The 19,852-nt window shown below is 36.9% G+C and overlaps 1 protein-coding gene across 4 annotated transcripts in view; it reads left to right on the top strand.

The window, feature by feature from the left end:
* FILIP1 (filamin A interacting protein 1) overlaps positions 1–19,852 on the top strand; it is a 222,431-nt gene that overhangs the window by 18,345 nt on the left and 184,234 nt on the right. Inside the window, exon 2 of one of the 4 annotated variants that reach the window (XM_027550955.1) lies at positions 12,159–12,282. The exons of the other annotated variants lie outside the window; for them this stretch is intronic. The gene's annotated coding sequence lies outside the window, so the exon portion shown is untranslated. The remainder of the gene's footprint in view (positions 1–12,158; positions 12,283–19,852) is intronic. 4 annotated transcript variants of the gene reach the window in all.

The following is a 19,852-nucleotide window of genomic DNA, read 5'->3' as shown; positions in this document are numbered from 1 at the left end:
CAGGAGACCCTGCTTTACCATCCTTTACCATCTGAGCCACCAGGGAAGCCCACTTTCTTTAAACAGCCAATACAAAGACATGCTCATCTCTTTGCTGCTGCTTTTTTTGTGTGTGTGTGTGGCCTCGCCGTGTGGCATGTGCGATCTTAGTTTCCCCACCAGGGGTGGAACCTGCATCCCCTGCATTGGAAGCAAGGAGTCTTAACCATTGGACCACCAGAGAAGTCACATCTTTGCTTCTTTATACTTACATACTTACACTTTCATACTTACACTCTGATTGTGGGAGTTCTGTTTCCTCTTTTTTCCCTCCCCATCTGGATTCAGACCCTGATATGTATGACTTCTGTCCTCTCCTTCAATTTCCCGTGCTTTCTGGGCTTATTCTTCATTCATTCCTCTTTATTTTCTTTTCAGAACCCTCTTTCTGTCATTTCTTCTGCTTCAGCCAGTCTTAGAACATCTTTCAAGATTAATATACATCAAAACTACATAAGACACTTTTGTTAATATTACAGAGAAAGTTGTTATTGCCAAAGGATAATTTTTGTCGATAATCAACCTTCAACCTCAAGATTTATTTTCCATTCCCATTCATTCCCTGAGAAATATCCATCTTGGAACCGGGAACTGCCATTTCTGCTAGATTGTGGTGCAACAGAGCAGAGATTGAAGCACAAATTACCACTCTATGTGGGAGGTCAGACTAGATGCTTGGGAACAAGGAGACGGTCTGACTTGACTCTCCTCTCAGTTTCTAATGTTTGTTTTTCTATTCTGGAATTTGGTGACTTAAGGGGGAATAGTGTCTACTCCATTAACAGATTAGAAGAACATGGTATAAGTACAATGATTGTACAGGGCGTTTAATATACCAAGAAAAGGTCAGAATCTTGGTTATGTAAAATCCTCAAATAAATTCCAGAAATTATTCATGAGTGCTTTATTTAAAAAGAGAGTTATAAAACCAGTCCATTCTAAAGGAGATCAGTCCCGGATGTTCTTTGGAAGGAATGATGCTCAAGCTGAAACTCCAATACTTTGGCCGCCTCATGTGAAGAGCTGACTCATTGGAAAAGACTCTGATGCTGGGAGGGATTGGGGGCAGGAGGAGAAGGGGACAACAGAGAATGAGATGGCTGGATGACATCACCGACTTAATGGACATGAGTTTGAGTGAACTCCGGGACTTGGTAATGGACAGGGAGGCCTGGCGTGCTGCGATTCATGGGGTCGCAGAGTCAGACACGACTGATCGACTGAACTGAACTGAACTGAACTGAACTGAAAACATAAGGGCTTACCTTATATTTTAGAAAACCAAGGTGTAAGCCCATGAAATAATTTTTTTCTCTCATAGATTTTCTGATATTTGATAGGGTTGATTTGTACACAGAATTCCCTATGAAAAAAAATTACCTGTAAAGATATCAGAATCAAAAAATAAGCAATATTCAAAGCCATTTTACCTTGTTAAACCACAGAAAATATTCTTATTATTTTAATACTGTATTAATATTATCTGTGACATAATAATGTAATACTGGATTATATTATTACCATGTGCTGGGTAGTCCTATGTAGAGAATCATGGGGTGGTGGGCAGTGTCAGGCCACCACAAATACCACAAGAAGTATAAGGCAATTTCAGGAGAGGAGTTGAGTTAGCACTGAGCCACCCATTGCTTCACGTCAGATTCTCCTTGTGATTAGTTCAGGTTATAAAATAAAATTTTCTTCGTGGAAGGCTAACCACATTTGGTGACATCAAATCCTTACCTGCTTATCTAGAACTATGCTACCAGCCTAGAACAACTGACCAGCCTAGACTGTGTGTGACTTACAGTTCAAATAAAGTTGATTTATACTTGAGATCCATTTTATAGGAAACTTTTAATTGCACTCACTATAAAAAGGAGGTCAATTAAACTTTTGTCTGATATTATCTTCTTAACATAGCTAATGAATAGATCAGTCTCATGGAAGCTCTGTGCCTCCTCTGGGGAACCAAGTGGACAGCTCACCCACTGCCTCCATGTTAACTGCAGACCTCCCCAGGAAACGCTGCCTGGGAGGAAACGGAGCTCAGGGGTACCAAGTTACAGCAGAGAGATCCTACTTCCGTCCCTCTGTTTGCATGCATGGACTATGCTGGAAGGCAAAGATTGTTGGATCTAGTTACCATATGATAACCACTTGGGGGAGTGAGAAGTGGCTTTAAATACAGCATGGGTTCTTAACTGCAGACATTTAATGAATAACAGCTATATGAGTGCAGCCTTTTTATTGTAGTGAAAACTTAGAGGCAAACATATATCTTTAATAGCAGAGTCTTCTTAATCAGGAAAAGAATGAATTTGAGTTGTTTTGACATCAAATTTGAAAAAGTGACTATTTAATAAAAAAATATATTACAAAAATATCTACTTTAAGATTCTATTGGAAAAATTAGAAGACTACATTCCAAGTGTTAGCAATGATCATCTCTGGATAAATATATGACTTAAAAATTTCTACAGTAAACATGCATCTATATATGCACATACATATATCACATCTTTATCCATTCATCTATCAATGGACACTTAAGTTGTTGCCATACCTTGGTCATTATAAATAATGTTTCAGTGAACATAGGGACTCAGATCTTATAGAATTAGTGTTTTCATCTTCTTTAGTTAGATACCTAGAAGTGAAATTACTAGATCATATGGTAGCTCTATTTTCAATTTTTTGAGGAAACTCCATACAGTTTTCCATAGTGGTTGCACCAATTTACATTCCCAACAAGAGTGCATGAGGGAGGGAGAGAAAAAGATGGCGGAGGAGTAGGTGGACGTGGAGTGCATCTCTCTCCACAGATTATTCAGGAATACACCTCCAGGCACAGAAGTGCATGCAGAACACCAGCAGGGAGTGGACAGGAATCCCGACCAGTGGAAAAAGAATATATAGAACCACACAAAACTCAGTAGGATGAAGGAACTAGGGGGAAAACAGGAGCGTTAGTAGGACCGGACCTGCCCTCGGCAGGTGGGGGAACTGAAGCAGGGGTCCGATCCCCACAGCGGGGCAACTGTCTGAGTCAGAGGAGAAACATTTAAGGCTGAGAGTGAAACAGCTGATCTGTGGCAGCCTAAATAGAATGAGAATCAGTCTCTGCTGCAGCCATACATACCCCAGACAGGGGTACAGGTTCCCTGGAAGGCACAGCAGCTAGGACCTGGGGTTTAGTGGTTGTGGAGCAATCCCAGGGCAAGGGTTGCTGTTTACTGTGGAGAGACAGATTGAGGGGATGTGGAGGAGGAGATCGTGGTGGGAAATACCTGTGGAGGAAAGCCAGGCAGCCATGGAAGCAAGGCGATACAGCTGAGTCACGCATAGTGGGTGGAGCCATCACCATAGCCTCTCTCTCCCCCAACATGCCAGCATCCACAGATGAAGAATAGAGAGGTTGGCCCATCAAACACCTGAGGCACTATAGAGTAGGACCCCACCCAGGGTGCCCCTTTAAGTGCCTGATGTGCCAAATTACAGAGTAGGACTCCAGCCAGGGGGGCCCCTCTATGTGCCTGATGTGCCGAACAACAGAGAAGGACCGCAGTCAAGGGAGCCCTCTAAGTGCCTGAACCAGCAGAGCTATGGAGAAAGACTGGCCAAAGAGACCTTCTGATCGCCAGCTATAGGAGGCTCAGAAAAAGACCCTGATAGGGCCATAACTCCTGCGGTGGAGGCAGTCTGTGTCCTAGCACACTTGACTCTGCCAGGGTTCCTGCAAGCCAGCAGCTGTGCCACCTTCATGCTCAATTCTCATTGGGGCAGAGCTGCGACAGGCAAAAAGAGTCTTGCATCTATGCACACAGGGTCGCATTGGTAGTGTTCAACTCTTTGTGACCCTGTAGACTGTGGCCTGCCAGGCTTCTCTGTCAGGGACGGAGGGCTCTCCAGGCAAGAATACTGCAGCATATTGGCCAATACTGGTTGCCATACCCTTCTAGAGCACAATACCCTTCTAGTTGCCATACCCTGCTGCCCTAGCTGCCAAGTCCCCTGAGTACCTGGTGCTGCCAGAACCCCTGTGACCCAAGCAGCTGCACCACCTCCACAACTGGCAAACCCACGTTCTCCAGGGCAGCCTCAGGAGCAAACCGCAGTGGATGACCCACATGCAGAGGTGGAAAGAAAACCACAATTGAAATCCAGGGGCAGTGTGGCCCAGGAAGAAGACCCAAAACCTTTCCACCAGCTGCAGATTAAATCCACATGATCAACTAGGCAGACTCATGTCTATGGAATATATAAAAGGTCATTGAGAGCTCCCACATAAGAAAGCACTCTAGTTCTGATGGCTGTGGATATTGGAAGCAAGAACACACATGAGTAGGACCAGATTAGAATCTGAACTGCCCCCACAGAAGGTCCAGAGATCAGCACAGTGTTGGAGGGCATCCTAGGGAGGTGAGGTGGACTGTGACTCCCAGTGAGGGAGAGGACTCTGACAGCAGTGACCCAAGAAAAACATTTATTATTCTGATATTTTCACTTGTTCTATAGATTCTTTTGGACTTTTTTTCCTTTTTACTCCCCCCAACCCCACTCTGTTGTAGTTGTCAGTTTTATTGGCACTGTGAAATCTAATTAAGCTTTTGAGCTTTTTTCTTTCTTTTCTTTCTCAGTCACATTTTTTATTGTTGTTATAAACCTCTGCCTCTACATTGGGCTTTTGCAGTTCTGTGGAGTTTTCCATTTTTTTTTCTTTTCTCTCTTTTTTTAAATTTTAATTTTTAAAGCCTATTATTGTTTTTCTACATATATTCCTCTGTTTGCTTTTCCCACTGTTCTTTTCCCCTTGCAGTTTATCTTTAATGTGTATAAATCTTCTTTATCTACCTCTGTTTAACTTTGATAACTATTCTTTCTTTCCTTTCCTTTCAACATATTTGTTAGCTTTGTTTTCATTGCCTTATTTCCCACTTGGCACCTTGCTTTGGTTTTGTTTTCCAGTTTGTGCTTCAGTTAGTTTTGTTCTTAACTGGTAAATATAATTTTTTATTTCCTTTGTTCTCTGGGTCAATCAACTGTACTTTATTTTTGTTGGACTGTTTTGATTTTGTTCATGGGTGTGTATGTATATGTGTATATTCCATTATTTTAATTATTATTTGCCTGATTTTATAACTGCCATTTGTCTGGGGTTCATTTTTTGTTACTTGTTTTGGGATATTTGTTTTAATCTCACTTAATGCTGTAACAAACCACTTGTGGAATCTTCATTCCTGACCAGAGATCAAGCCCTGAGCCTTTGGAGTGGGAGAACTGACTCCAGGAGCCTAGACTGCCAGAGAACTAACCCTAGGGAGTATCAAATAGTGAGAACTCACGCAAAGGAAACCACTTGAATACAAGACTAAGCATCACCCAACCACCAGTAGCACCCTGTGCAGGATGCCTCATCTAAACAACAAACAAAACAAAAATACAAACCCAGTCATCAGCAGACAGGATCGCCACATCACTCAGCCTTGCCCATCAGAGGAAAAACAAACAAACAAAAATCAGCATGAATCTCACCCTATATGAAGCTTACACAAACCACTGGACCAATCTTAGGAGGGCGGACCAAAAGGAAGAAAGAATTCAACTTTGAAGCCTGGGAAAAGGAGACCTCAAACATAATAAGTTAAAAAAGAATAATGAAAAGGCAGAGAAGTACTACACAAATGAAGGAACAAACTAGAAATGCAGAAGTCCAAATAAATGAAGAGGAAATAGGCATACCACCTGAAAAAGAATTCAGAATAATGATAGTAAAGATGATCAAAAACCTTGAAAACAAAATGCAGAAAATGCAAGAATCAATTAACAAAGACCTAGAAGAATTAAAGAATAAACATACAAACAACACAATTACTGAAATTAGAAATACTCTAGAAGGAATCAATAGCAGAATATCTGAAGTAGAAGAATGAATCAGTGAGCTGGAAGATAAAATGGTGGAAATAACTTCTGAAGAGCAGAATAAAATAAAAAGAATGAAAAGAACTGAGGATAGTCTTAGAGACCTCTGGGACAAAATCAAATGCACCAACATTTGAATTATAGGGGTCCCAGAAGAAGAAGAGAAAAAGAAAGGTTATGAGAAAATTTTTGAAGAGGTTATAGTTGAAAATTTCTCCAACATGGAAGAGGAAATAGTCAATCAAGTCCAAAAGGCACAAAGAGTCCTATACAGGATAAACCCAGTGAGAAACATGCCAAGACACATAGTAATCAAACTAACAAAGACTAAACACAAAGAAAGAATATTAAAAGTAGCAAGGGAGATGCAGCAAGTAACATACAAGGGAAACACCATATGCTTAAAAGCTGATCTTTCAGCAGAAACTCTGCAGGCCAGAAGGAAATGGCAGGATATGTTTAAAGTACTGAAAGGAAAAAATCTACAACCAAGATTATTATACCTGGCAAAGATCTCATTCAAAACTGATGGAGAAATAAAAAGCTTTTCGGACAAGCAAAAGTTAAGAGAATTCAGTACCACTAAACCAGCTTTACAACAAATGTTAAAGGGACTTATATTGTCAAGAAATACAAGATAAGAAAAAAGATCTACAAAATCAACCCCAAACAATTAAGAAAATGCCAATAGGAATATATATATATATATATTCCTATTAAAGTAATATTAAAGTAAATATTAAAGTAATTATTGATATACATATATATCAATAATTACTTTAAATGTAAATGGATTAAATGCTCCAACCGAAAGACACAGATTTGCTGAATGGATACAAAAACAAGACCCACATATATGTTGTCTACAAGAAATCCACTTCAGGCCTAAAGACACATATAGACTGAAAGTGAGAAGATGGAAACATATATTCCATGCAGATGGGAAGCAAAAGAAAGCTGGTGTAGCAATCCTCAAATCAGACAAAATAGACCTTAAAATAAAAAAGATTACAAAAGATAAGGAAGGACACTACATAATGATCAAGGGATCAATCCAAGAGGAAGACATAACAATTGTAAATATCTATGCACCCAACATTGGAGCACCTCAATACATAAGACAAACATTAACAGACATAAAAGGAGAAATTTACTGTAACACAGTAATAGTAGGAGACTTTAAAACCCCACTCACACCAATGGACAGATCATCAAAACAGAAAATTAATAAGGAAACACAAGTCTTAAATGATACTTTAGATGATATGGATCTCATTGATATCTTCAGGACATTCCATCCAACGCAGAAGAATACACCTTCTTCTCAAGTGCACATGGAACATTCTCCAGGAGAGACCACATCTTAGGTCACAAATCAAACCTCAATAAATTTAAGAAAATTGAAATCAGATCAAGGATCTTCTCCGACCACAATGTTATGAGACTAGGTATCAATTACAAGAAAAAAAACTGTAAGAAACACAAACGTGGAGATTAAACAACATGTTTCTAAATAATCAACAGGTTACTGAGGAAATCAAAAAGGGAAATCAAAAAATTTCTAGAAAGAAATGACAATGAAAACATAACAACTCAAAACCTATGGGATGCAGCAAAAGCAGTTCTAAGAGGAAAGTTTATGGCAACACAATCCTGCCTCAAGAAACAAGAAAAACTTCAAATAGACAGCCTAACTTTACACCTGAAGCAACTGGAAAAAGAAGAACAAAACCCCCCAAAATTAGTACAAGGAAAGAAATCATAAAGATCTGAGCAGAAATAAATGAAAAAGAAATGAAAGAAGCAATAGTAGAAATTAATAAAACTAAAAGGTGTTCTTTGAGAAGATACACAAAATTGACAAAACTTTAGCCAGACTCATCAAGAAAAAAAGAGAGAAGAATCAAATCAACAAAATTAGAAATGAAAAAGGAGAGGTTGCAACAGTCAATGCAGAAATACAAAGGATTATAAGAGACTGTTATGAACAACTATGTGGCAGTAAAACGGATAACCTGGAAGAAATGGACAGATTCTTAGAAAAGTTCTGTCTTCCAAGACTGAACCAGGAAGAAGTAGAAATTATGAACAACCCAATTACAAGCACTGAAATTGAAGCTGTCATCAAAAATCTCCCCAAAAAACAAAAGCCCAGGACCAGATGACTTCACAGGAGAATTCTACCAAACATTTAGAGAGGAGCTAATGCCTATCTTTCTAAAACTCTTTCACTAAATTGCAGAGGAAGGAACATTCCCAAACTCATTCTACGAGGCCACCATCACCCTGATACCAAAACCAGACAAAGACAACACAAAAAAAGAAAATTATAGGCCAATATCACTAATGAACGTATATGCAAAAATCCTCAACAAAATTTTAGCAAACAGAATTCAGCAACACAACAGAAAGCTCATACACCATGATCAAGTTTGGATTATTCCAGGGATGCAAGAATTCTTCAATATACACAAATCAATCAATGTGATATACCATATTAACAAATTGAAAGATTAAAAACCATATGATAGTCTCAATATTTGCAGAAAAAGCCTTTGACAAAATTCAGTACCCATTTATGATGAAAACTCTTCAAAAAATGGCATAGTAGGAACCCACCTCAACATAGTAAAGGTCATATACAACAAGTCTACAGCAAGCATTATTCTCAATGATGAAAAACTGAAAGCATTCCCTCTAAGATCAGGAACAAGACAAGGGTGTCCATTTTCACCACTATTATTGAACAGAGTTCTGGAAGTCCTAGTTACAGCAATCAGAGAAGAAAAAGAAAGGAATCCAGATTGGAAAAGAAGAAGTAAAGCTCTCAATGTTTGAGGATGACATGATACTCTACATAGAAAACCCTAAAGACAGTATCAGAAAATTACTAGAGCTAATCAGTGAATTTAACGAAGTTGCAGGATACAAAATCAATACACAGAAATCACTTGCATTTTTATATACTAACAATGAAAAATCAGAAAGAGAAATTAAGGAATCAATCCCATTCACCATTGCAACAAAAAGAAATATCTAAGAATAAACTTAACTAAGGAAACGAACTGTACATAGAAAATTATAAGGCACTCATGAAAGAAATCAAAGATGACATAAACAGATGGAGAGATATTCCATGTTCCTGGTTAGGAAGAATCAATGTTGTGAAAATGACTATACCACCAAATGCAATTTACAGATTCAATGTGATCCCTATCAAATTATCAATGGCATTTTTCACAGAACTGGAACAAAAAATTCAGAATTCACATGGAAACACAAAAGACCCTGAATAGCCAAAGTAGTCTTGAGAAAGAATGGAGCTGGAGGAATCCACTTTTCTGACTTCAGATTACACTACAAAGCTACAGTCATCAAGATGGTATGGTACTGGCACCAAAACAGAAATATAGATAGAAAGCCCAGAAATAAACCCATGCACCTATGGGTACCTTATTTTTGACAGTGAAGGCAAGAATATACAATGGGGCAAATACAGCCTCATCAATAAATGGCACTGCCTCTTTCTTCTATGTTTATGGTTTTAGGTCTTCTAGGTTTATGGTTTCAGGTCTTATATTAAGTCTTTAATCCATTTTGAGTTAATTTTGGGGTATGGTACTTTGCCAACAAAGGTTCGTCTAGTCAAGGCTATGGTTTTTCCTGTGGTCATGTACGGATGTGAGAGTTGGACTGTGAAGAAGGCTGAGTGCCGAAGAATTGATGCTTTTGAACTGTGGTGTTGGAGAAGACTCTTGAGAGTCCCTTGGACTGCAAGGAGATCCAACCAGTCCATTCTGAAGGAGATCAGCCCTGGGATTTCTTTGGAAGGAATGATGCTAAAGCTGAAACTCCAGTACTTTGGCCACCTCATGTGAAGAGTTGACTCATTGGAAAAGATTCTGATGCTGGAAGGGATTGGGGGCAGGAGGAGAAGGGGACGACAGAGGATGAGATGGCTGGATGGCATCACTGACTCGATGGACGTGAGTCTGAGTGAACTCTGGGAGTTGGTGATGGACAGGGAGGCCTGGCATGCTGTGATTCATGGGGTCGCAAAGAGTCGGACACGACTGAGTGACTGATCTGATCTGATAAGAAAGTGGTCCAGTTTCATTCTTTTGCACGTAGCTATCCAGGTTTTCCAACATCATTTTTTAAAGAGGCCGTCTTTTCCCCACTATACATTCTTGCATCACGAAACATTTTTTTAATGCCCCTCCAAAATCATTGACACCGGCGTTATAACTTTAATGACACAAGAAGACTGTACCTTAAGTTTGGATTTCAACATTTTTCTATCCTTCATAACTGTAACATTTTTTTTCTTTATCTTCATCCAGCCTGTTTTGTTGCATAAACTGTGATAGGAATCTCCCCACTGATTGCCCTTGTGGTCTAGCTCAGTGTGTCTCAACCTCAAAGCAATGGACATTTTGTGTTGGATAAATCTTTTTTTCCTTTTTAAAAAATTTTAGTTATTTTTTAATTGGAGAATAATTGCTTTACAGAATTTTGTTGGTTTCTGCCAAACAACATGAATCAGCCATAGGGATACATATGTTGGATAGTTCTTTGTAGTGGAGGTTTGTCGTGTATGTTGTAGGATGTTTGTGTATCCTTGGTTTTTACCCACAATATACCAGTAGCACTTCCCACTCTAAGTTGTGACAACCAAAAATGTCTTCAGATCTTAAAAGAAATAACCTTTGAGAGATGAAATTGCCTCTGGTTGAGAAAGCTCATTTCTTTAGCTGATCTGAACTCAGTTGGTGTTAAAATCTTCATGAAACAGAATAGTGTAGGCCATTTCTTTTCTTTCAGTTGAGTTCTATCATCTAATAAATATAACCAGAACATTCTGTCATATTCCAACAGTAATATTTGTCGAATCCTAAATATGACTAGTTCTAACTTAGCTTCCAGTGGGACCTTGGCAGAACAAGAGATTTGCTTGTGAGGTAAAGTGCCATTTTACTAGCAAGCACCAGTCTTGGTGAACATCTTACTTAAATCCTTTGGTGTTTGTATCTCTTTATTTGTTTATTTTAAACTTTTATTTTATATTGGGGTGTAGCTGATTAACAGTGTTGTGATAGTTTCAGTTGAACAGTGAGGGGACTCAGTCATACATACAGTATCTCTTTAAATGTTGTTCGTCTTTCAAAGTCTATTTAAAAACCCAAACCAAAAGCTGATTTTCATATGGTATTTGTCTTTCTCTGAGTTACTTCATTTAGTAAGATAATCTCTAGTTGCATCCCTGTTGCTGCAAATGGCATTATTTCATTCTTTTTTATGGTATATATGTGTATAACTGAGTCACTGCTGTACAGCAGAGATCAGCACAACATTATAAATCAACTATACTTCAGTTAAAAAAAAGAAACCTACAAAAAAACCCACAAAAAACTTACACCTCACACTTTCCTTGTAATAAATAGGACTTTCTGATTCCTTACCTTTGTTCCTTAATGGCACTTTTCATCTGGTCTATACATTTTGGCAAGTAATTATTTTCCATTTTGTATTTGATTTTATACCTTCTTGTTTGTTTGCTCATTTTCACCTTGTTGTTTTATATCCCATTTAATTGGAAGTTCTTGAAGGCAGAGATGTATCTCGTTTGTTTTCCCTTACAAACTTGACATGTGGCTAGACTACATGGAGTGGATATTCAGTAAACACAGGATATAATTCAGCTGCTTATGCTGCAAGTGGTTTAAAAATTGAATATTTTGGAATATTATGGATTCTCACCAAGCTTACCCCTAGAAACTACAGAAAAGAAATTCACTAAAATATATTAACTTTTCCAGTGTTTTCTATTTGTTAGTTATTGAACTTAGTATGGACTGGTTGCTCAGAGGTAAAGAATCTGCCTACCAATGTAATGCTGGTTAAATCCCTGGCTCAGGAAGAGCCCCTGGAGGAGGGCATGGCAACCCACTCCAGTATTCTTGCCTGGAGAATCCCATGGACAGAGAAGCCCAGAGGGCTACAGTCCATAGGATTGCAATGAATCGGACACGACTGAAGCGACTTAGCATGCACATGCACGATCTTAGTATTCCTGTGAAGTAAATGAACCTATTTCCATCTGTCAGTGAAAAGTGGGCTTATTGCCTATAAACTGTGTCACATGGCTAATGCTCTGACTTGAACTGTCCTACCTTAAGGAGTTCTTTTCTGCTCCACAGTATTTTCATTTTGTGAACAAAAATGTGGCCAACTGTCCCTCAACCATTTCAGAATGATGGACTCTGGATATATGTCAACACTTGAAAATTACCATAGCAATCAGCTGAATTTTTCTCTCATTTGGTAAGTTTGGTTAATTATAACATATTATGTTTTTTGTTTTTTTTTTTTCAAGAGCAGTGTTTAGCTTTCACCACCTCCAGGATATTTATGTTTTATTTTTTGTTAACTATAGAAATGGTAAGACATTTCTACACACTTTGACATATATAGGGATCATATAAAATTAAGCTGTTACCACAGCCCCAGAGGAACACAAAATATACTTTGCCAGAAAATTTTATTTGGGGCCTAATGAGAAAAAGACATTTTGTTAAAATTAACTACAAACTAGTTCTTCCAGTATCAAACTGGTAAGCTTCCTTGCAGTGCCTGTCGTATTTCAACAATAAATAGGTTTTTGAAATTTAAATCTCTATGTGAATGTAAATATGTCTAATCATTCCAAATGCTCACTAAGTAAATCGGGTGAAATTCTTTAATAAGTAATACGATGGGCATGAAAATGTCTTAAGAACACATTTTTTAAAAAAGAAAGATTGAAATAGCTCTTAGTGAGTATTTTACTGAATTTGGAAGAAAGAACAGATATATTCTCCAAGACGGTATTTTTTTTTTTGACTTGTCATTTAGCATTATATGATTTTAAATAGAAACCAGTATAGTTATAAATGTAGTAACTGCAGAAATGTATCTTGGGCACGCTTGGGGCTTGGGCCTGTTGACCAGGGCTACCTGAAAAGCTGACCTTCCATTCGCCTTGTCTTTATAAACTCAGAGAAACATGCTGGGGTTGTCATCAATTATCTGTGCACAGAGGCAGGGACTGTTCTAAGTTTCTGAAACATAGAGATTGGAAGAAACAGCACGTTGCTAAGTTCAGTCTGGGTAGTATTTTTACTTTTCTCTACAATTATTCCAATATTTTCCTACCTTTTCTAATTAAAGATTACAGCCCCCAGGAAAGGGAGTGAAGGCAAGAGGACATAAAACATCTTTAGAAATAGCAACAGGAAGCATCTTAAATGACCTCAGTAGAGCGGGGTACGTTTGTAGAGGTTGAAGACCAGGAAGATTGGTGCTATCACAGGGGAACCTCCAGATGCCCTACTCTGCACAGCAGTCTTCAAGTTCCTCAATTCCTGTGTTTTAACTTATATAAAAGAAGTTAAAGGACCATAAACCCTTTGCTTGTCCTTGTTGAGATCTTTTTGAATAAATCAACTTCCCATTTGGAGGCTGTTGTGGTGATTAAAATTTCTCTGAGAAACTGTTGTATGAAGGCAGGGAAAATTCCTAACATTCAATTTCCACCTATATCATATTTGGCTATTGATTATTATAAATAGAAATGGCTTTCAGGAGAGGCTCCATTATTTTCCTTTAAATGTAATAGTTAATAATAAACTCAGTGCTTTCATTTTAATTTTTTAAAAATTAACTTCCTACTTATTACTTTTCTATTACTGTAGTTTCCTTTTCTTAAAATTCCATTGAATATTTAGAAATTTTAATTTGAATTTTGCTTTCATTATTCATTTACTTGTCACATATTTTTAGGACCTACAATGTTGTATCATAAATAGGCACTTTGGAGACAGCAAAGCAAATTCAGATACGTCCTTCCTCAGGGGTCTTCTATTAAGTTAAAAGCAACATCAGCACATAATCTTCTCATATTTAGTCATTTTGAAAATAGAAATACCTGATTGAAATTAGAAATACCTGATTTCTAATCCAGACTCTACTGATCGAAAAGGCCCAAAGCTCTGCTGTTGCCCACAGTCTTCCCTGTAGGATATAGATGTTAGTTAAAAAGGTAAGAAAATATTGAAATAAGTGATGGGAAAAGAAAGGTAAAAATGTGGCTAAGACACTTCGAAATTTGGATATGTGCTGTTTCTTTCAATATCTATGGGGCTTGAGATGAGGTTTCTGGAAGAAGTAAGATTTATGATGTATTTTATATTTTGTCTCTGTGACCAATATATGTGTTGTGGAGATAATTTGATGCTTTTAGTTCTTTAAATATTTCTTCTTAAATAAATCCATTCAGTCCATTGACCAGAGTTAATGTTTTCCCACTGGTTTACATGTCAGAGCTAAAGACCAATGTAGACTAATGGGGAAGGAGAAAGAAAAATGAGTACATTCATGAATTATTCTCTGTTCTCACTTTAGACAAGTTAATTTTCCTTAAATTATCAGGTTCTGTCTTAATCATAGGCCACTTGTGGTTATCAAGAAATAAATGTTTGTATGTTTGGCCTTCATGGTTTTACATTTCATACTAAAAGCCAAATTCAACCCGTTTTTTTTAAACATCCTATCAAAAACAGTAAATGTGAGAGTCAGAGTTCTAAAAAAACAAGTCATTCTTAAATTACAAAATTTTTCTCCCAATGTGTATTAAAGTAAGACTTGAGAAGGCCTATTCTGTTAAATTAACATTCACATGTTATAATTGCATTGAGAGGATGACTGTTGCTTCCAGAGGAAGAATATTAGAAATGAAAGAGCGCTTTCGTCACAGCATCCTGGGTGGGTAATTCAAACCTCATCCCGAAAACAGCCACAAAAAATAAAGCCCCACCCAAGATGACTTTTCATTTTTTTAAGACCAGAGGGTGAAGAATATGGTGTGACATGAGGTTTCTTTGGATGCTCTAGTACTGTGAATAAAAGGAAGAAAGCTTAAATAAAGAAAGAAATAGCCTAGATTTTGATGACTGTTGTTTCATTCATTTCACTGGTTTAAAGCAACTTAGTTTACAGTTTATTATAACTTCATCACTTCCACATTTGTGACGCATGTTAAAAATAGATTGCACATTAAAAACCATTTAAAATTTCCTCAGTAGTAGATTCTCCTTGTTAAAAATCAGAACTTAATAGATCAAACGAAAGTACCTCTGATTAGTCCCTTCTCCAATGCCCGCTGTCTTAGCCCTCTCCCTTGAAACAGTCACCATTAACAATGCTTCTAGATTTTTCTCCATGGGGTTGCCCCTATCTGTGTGCATATGTATTTTAACATAAATGATGGCTCCATTATTTCACTTAATAATATGACTTAGACAGTTTTTCATGTCAGTACTTACAGGTCCACCTCATTTTTAGAAAGTTACAGCATGATGTTCCACAGAAAGGGTGCACAATTATTTATTTAGACATTCCTCTTGTCATGAATATTTAGGTTGCTTTGAATTTTTCACTATTGCAAATAACATTCCAGTGAAGATCCTTATACTTTCTCACTTGGGCATGTAGCTCTCTGGGGGAGATATTAACAATAGGATTTTAGGATGATATGTTATGCAAAAATCACCTCTTAATGGCTGTCCTTGTACTTATATTCTCTCCAGCTGTGTATGAGTGTACTCACTGAATTTTAATTTCCTCTGTTAAAATGAGGTTGAGAAACAGTTTATATAAAGCTTGACCATTTTTATTACTTCTTCTGTGAATTACCAATTTATACCCTTGGCCCATTTTTCAATTAGTTTGGGCTTTTTCTTTCTTTAAGTGACTTATTAATTCTAACCCTTTGTTGTTGTCTATGCTGCTTGCCTTCTAACTTTTAATATGCTTTGGTCATTTAGGTTTTTAAATTTTTAGTCATTTTTAGTCATATTTACTATACTTTCTTTTATGACTTTTGCTCTTTTGTATATTATTTCAGATGGTTTTCTTGACTCCAAGGTTGCACATATTTGCCTATATTTTCTTCTAATAGTTTCTTATATACACATGCTGAGTAATATTTGTATGTATATAAGTATATGTGCTCAGTTGCTTCGGTCTTGTCTGACTCTTCACAACCCTGTGGACAGTAGCCTGCCAGGCTCCTCTGTCCATGGGATTCTCCGAGGCAAGAATACTGGAGTGGTTGCCATGTTCTCCTCCCAGAGATCTTCCTGACCCAGGGATTGAACTTGTGACATCTCCTGTGTCTTGTACATCACAGGTGGATTCTTTACTGCTGAGCCACCCAGGAAGCCCATATATATCTGTTGATGGACACGTAGGTTGCTTCCATGTCTTGGCTATTATAAATAGTGCTGCTATGAACATTGAGGTGTATGTATCTTTTCAATTAGATTTTTCATCTTTTCTGAATACATGTCTAGTAATGGGATTGCTGGATCACAAGGTAGCTCTACTTTTAGATGTTTAAGGACCCTCTATACTGTTCTCCATAGTGGTTGTATCAATTTACTTTCCCATCAGCAGTGCAAGGGGGTTCCCCTTTCTCCACACCCTCTCCAGCATTTATTGTTTGTGGGCTTTTTAATGATGGCAATTCTGACTGGCATGAAGTGATACCTCAATGTAGTTTTGATTTGCATTTCTCTAAAAATTAGAGGTGTTGGGTATCATTTCATGTGCCTTTTTGCCTTCACGTCTTCTTTGGAGAAATGCTTATTGAGATCTTCTGCTCATTTTTTGATTGGGTTGTTTGTATTTTTTGATATTGTATGAGCTCTTTGTATGTTTTGAATTTTATCCTCTCATCAGTTGCATCATTTTCAAACATTTTCTCCCATTTAATAGGTAGTCTTTTCATTTTGGTGACAGTGTCCTTTGCTGTGCAAAGGCTTAGTGTTTGATTATGTCCCCTTTGTTTATCTTTGCTTTTATTTCTTTTGCCTTGGGAGACTGAACTAAGATAATATTGCTATGATTTATATATGAGAATGCTTTGCCTATGTTATCTTCTAGGGTATCATGTCCTATATTTAGGTCTTAAACCATTCTGAGATTATTTTTGTGGTGTTTGGTGTCAAGAAGTATTCTAATTTCATTGATTTACATGTAGCTGTCCAGTTTTCCCACCACCGCTTGTTGAAAACACTGTCTTTTCTTCATTGTATATTCTTGCCTCCTTTGTCAGCTTAACTGAGTGTAGGTGGGTGGGTTTATTTCTGGGCTCTTTATTTTGTTCCATTGACCTACAAGTCTGTTTTTGTGCCAGTATAAGGTCTTTATTATTAATGAGTACCTGGTATAATAAATTCCCATTTGTATGTGGGCCTGTTTCTGGACTCTATTGTGTTTATATTAAACATTACTATCTCATAGTTCTAATTGCTATAGATTTCTAATATGCTTGATATCTAATGGGTTGACCCCAAAGTTCCTTCAGCTTTAAGGTAAAAATAAAAGACACATTTTTCATTTTCACTTTATGGAACTTTATAGAACAATGTATGCACCATTTTGTTCCATTGCCTTCTGACATTTTTTCAGGCAACTTCACAATTCCATCTTGCCAAAACTTTTTATCTTTTTGAGCAAAGAACTGTTCCAGGTGCCTTTTACAGTCTTCCAGGGCATTGAAATTTTTCCCACTAACAGGATTTTGTAAAGACTGAAATAAATGGAAATCTGAAGGTTCAATATCTGGTGAATAAGGTAATGAATCAGAACTTCCCAGCCAAGCTGTTACAGTTTTTGCCTGGTCATCAAAGAAACCTGGAGTTTTGTATTACCCTGATGGAAGATTATACATTTTCTGTTGACTAAATCTGGGCACTTTTCATTGAGTGCTGCTTTCAGTTGGTCTAACTGGGCGAGTACTTGTTAGAATTAATCATTCAATTTTCTAAAAGGCGTTCATAATAGAGTACTCCCTTCCAATTCCAAAACCACCTTCTTTGGACAAAGACTGGCCTTTGATGTGGTTGGTGGTGGTTCATTTTGCTTGTCCCACAATCTCTTCCATTCCACATTATTGTATAATATCCATTTTTCATTGCCCATCACAATTTCTTTTAAAAACGGAACATTTTCATTATATTGCAATGGAGAATTGCATGCAGAAATATGGTCAAGAAGGTTTTTTCACTTAACTTATGTGAAACCCAAACATCAATGCGATTAACATAACCAAGCTGGTGCAAATGCTTTTCAAGGCTTGATTTGGATATTTGGAGTATATTGGCTGTCTCCTGTGGTATAACAGTGATTATTCTCAGTTAATGTCTCCATTTGATTGCTATCAACGTCAACTGGTTTACCAGTTCTTGCACTGTCCAGCAAGAAATCTCCAGCACGAAACTTCACAAGCCACTTTTGACATGTTCGATCAGCCACAGTACCTTCTCCATACACTGCACAAATCTTTTTTTTTGTATTTCAGTTGTGTTTTTATCTTTCTTGAAATAATAAAGCATAATATGCTGAAAATGTTGCTTTTTTCTCCCATCTTCAATATTAAAATAGCTACATAAAAATTCACCAATTTTGATAATTTTTTTTTTTTAGTGCAGCTATCACTATAGAATCTAACAAAATTAGTTTTGAATGAAGTTAAATAAAACTCAGTGCTACTGGAGCCATCTTGGGGAAAAAAATTGAACGAATTTTTGTCCAACCCAGTATTACAACAAGTTGCTTTTCTTTGTGTTTCTTTTTTAAAAAAATGACTTTAGTTACCATTCTTCATACAATCTTCTATATAAACTTTAAAACTTAATAAAAATTCTAGTTGGATTTTGAATAGGATTACATTGAAATTATATATTCATTTGAAAATAATTTATATTTTAAAAACATTGAGATTTTCATCTATGCATGTGGTAAATTTCCTCCCTTATTCAGGCCACTGTATATTTTTTCCATAAAGTTTTGTAATTTTTTTCATGTGTCATGCTTAGCTACTTAGTTATGTCCAACTCTTTGTGAATCCATGGATTGTAGCCCTCCAGGCTGCTCTGTCCATGGGGATTCTCCAAGGAAGAATACTGAAGTGGGTTGCCGTGCCTTCTTCCAGGGGATCTTTCCAACCCAGGTTTCCAACCCAGGTCTCTCTCACTGCAGGCAGATTCTTTACCATCTGAGCCATAAAGGCTTTAATTATTTCTATTAAGCTTATTCCTAAGGACCTTATAATTTAATTTCTGTTGCTATTGGGAATGTGATTGCCCCCTCCCCACTTATATTTTGAAAAGTGTTGATACCAATAGTATAGAAAAGTAGTTAATTTTTAAATGTTGATTTTGTCTCTTTCCATTTAATTGAACTTTCTTCTTAGTTACAGTAGTTTTTCATCTAAGCACCTTTAGTTTTCTAGCTAGATTATCATGTCCTTTATAACTAATAGTAATTTATCTCTTACTTTCCAATATTTATACCACCTACTATGGTTTTACTTATTTTATTCCATTGGCTAGGATATCCAGTTTGATATTGAACAGTAGCAATAGCATTCATGTTCTGTCCCTGAGCTTAAAGATAATGTTTCTAGTTAGTTTCATCTTTGCTATATTTTTCAGGTAGATACCTTTGATCAAATTAAAGAAGTTTTGCTTTGTTCTTAGCTTTCATACACACAGACACACAACATGCATATGCACACACACACAACTATATATATATATATATTTCTACACTTGAATCTTTGGAGCATCACTGAAATTATTTTTCTCCTAAATCATGTGACTAAGCTAGTGAATTACAATGGTTGTTCATTATTAGAAAAATCTATCTTTACATTCCTTGGATAAAACTTGCCTGATACTAGTGCATTATTCTTTTAGTGGATTGATGAATTTACATTTGTAATATTTTATTTAGCATTTCTGCATCCATGTTTTGCTATTAAATTTTTCTTTCATTATATGATCTTATT

The sequence above is a fragment of the Bos indicus x Bos taurus genome, chromosome 9 (genome assembly GCF_003369695.1).
Source record: "Bos indicus x Bos taurus breed Angus x Brahman F1 hybrid chromosome 9, Bos_hybrid_MaternalHap_v2.0, whole genome shotgun sequence".
In the NCBI taxonomy this organism is placed as follows: Eukaryota; Metazoa; Chordata; class Mammalia; order Artiodactyla; family Bovidae; genus Bos; species Bos indicus x Bos taurus.
The sequence above is the reverse complement of the archived record's forward strand: the minus strand, read 5'-3'. Positions and strand labels throughout refer to the sequence as shown.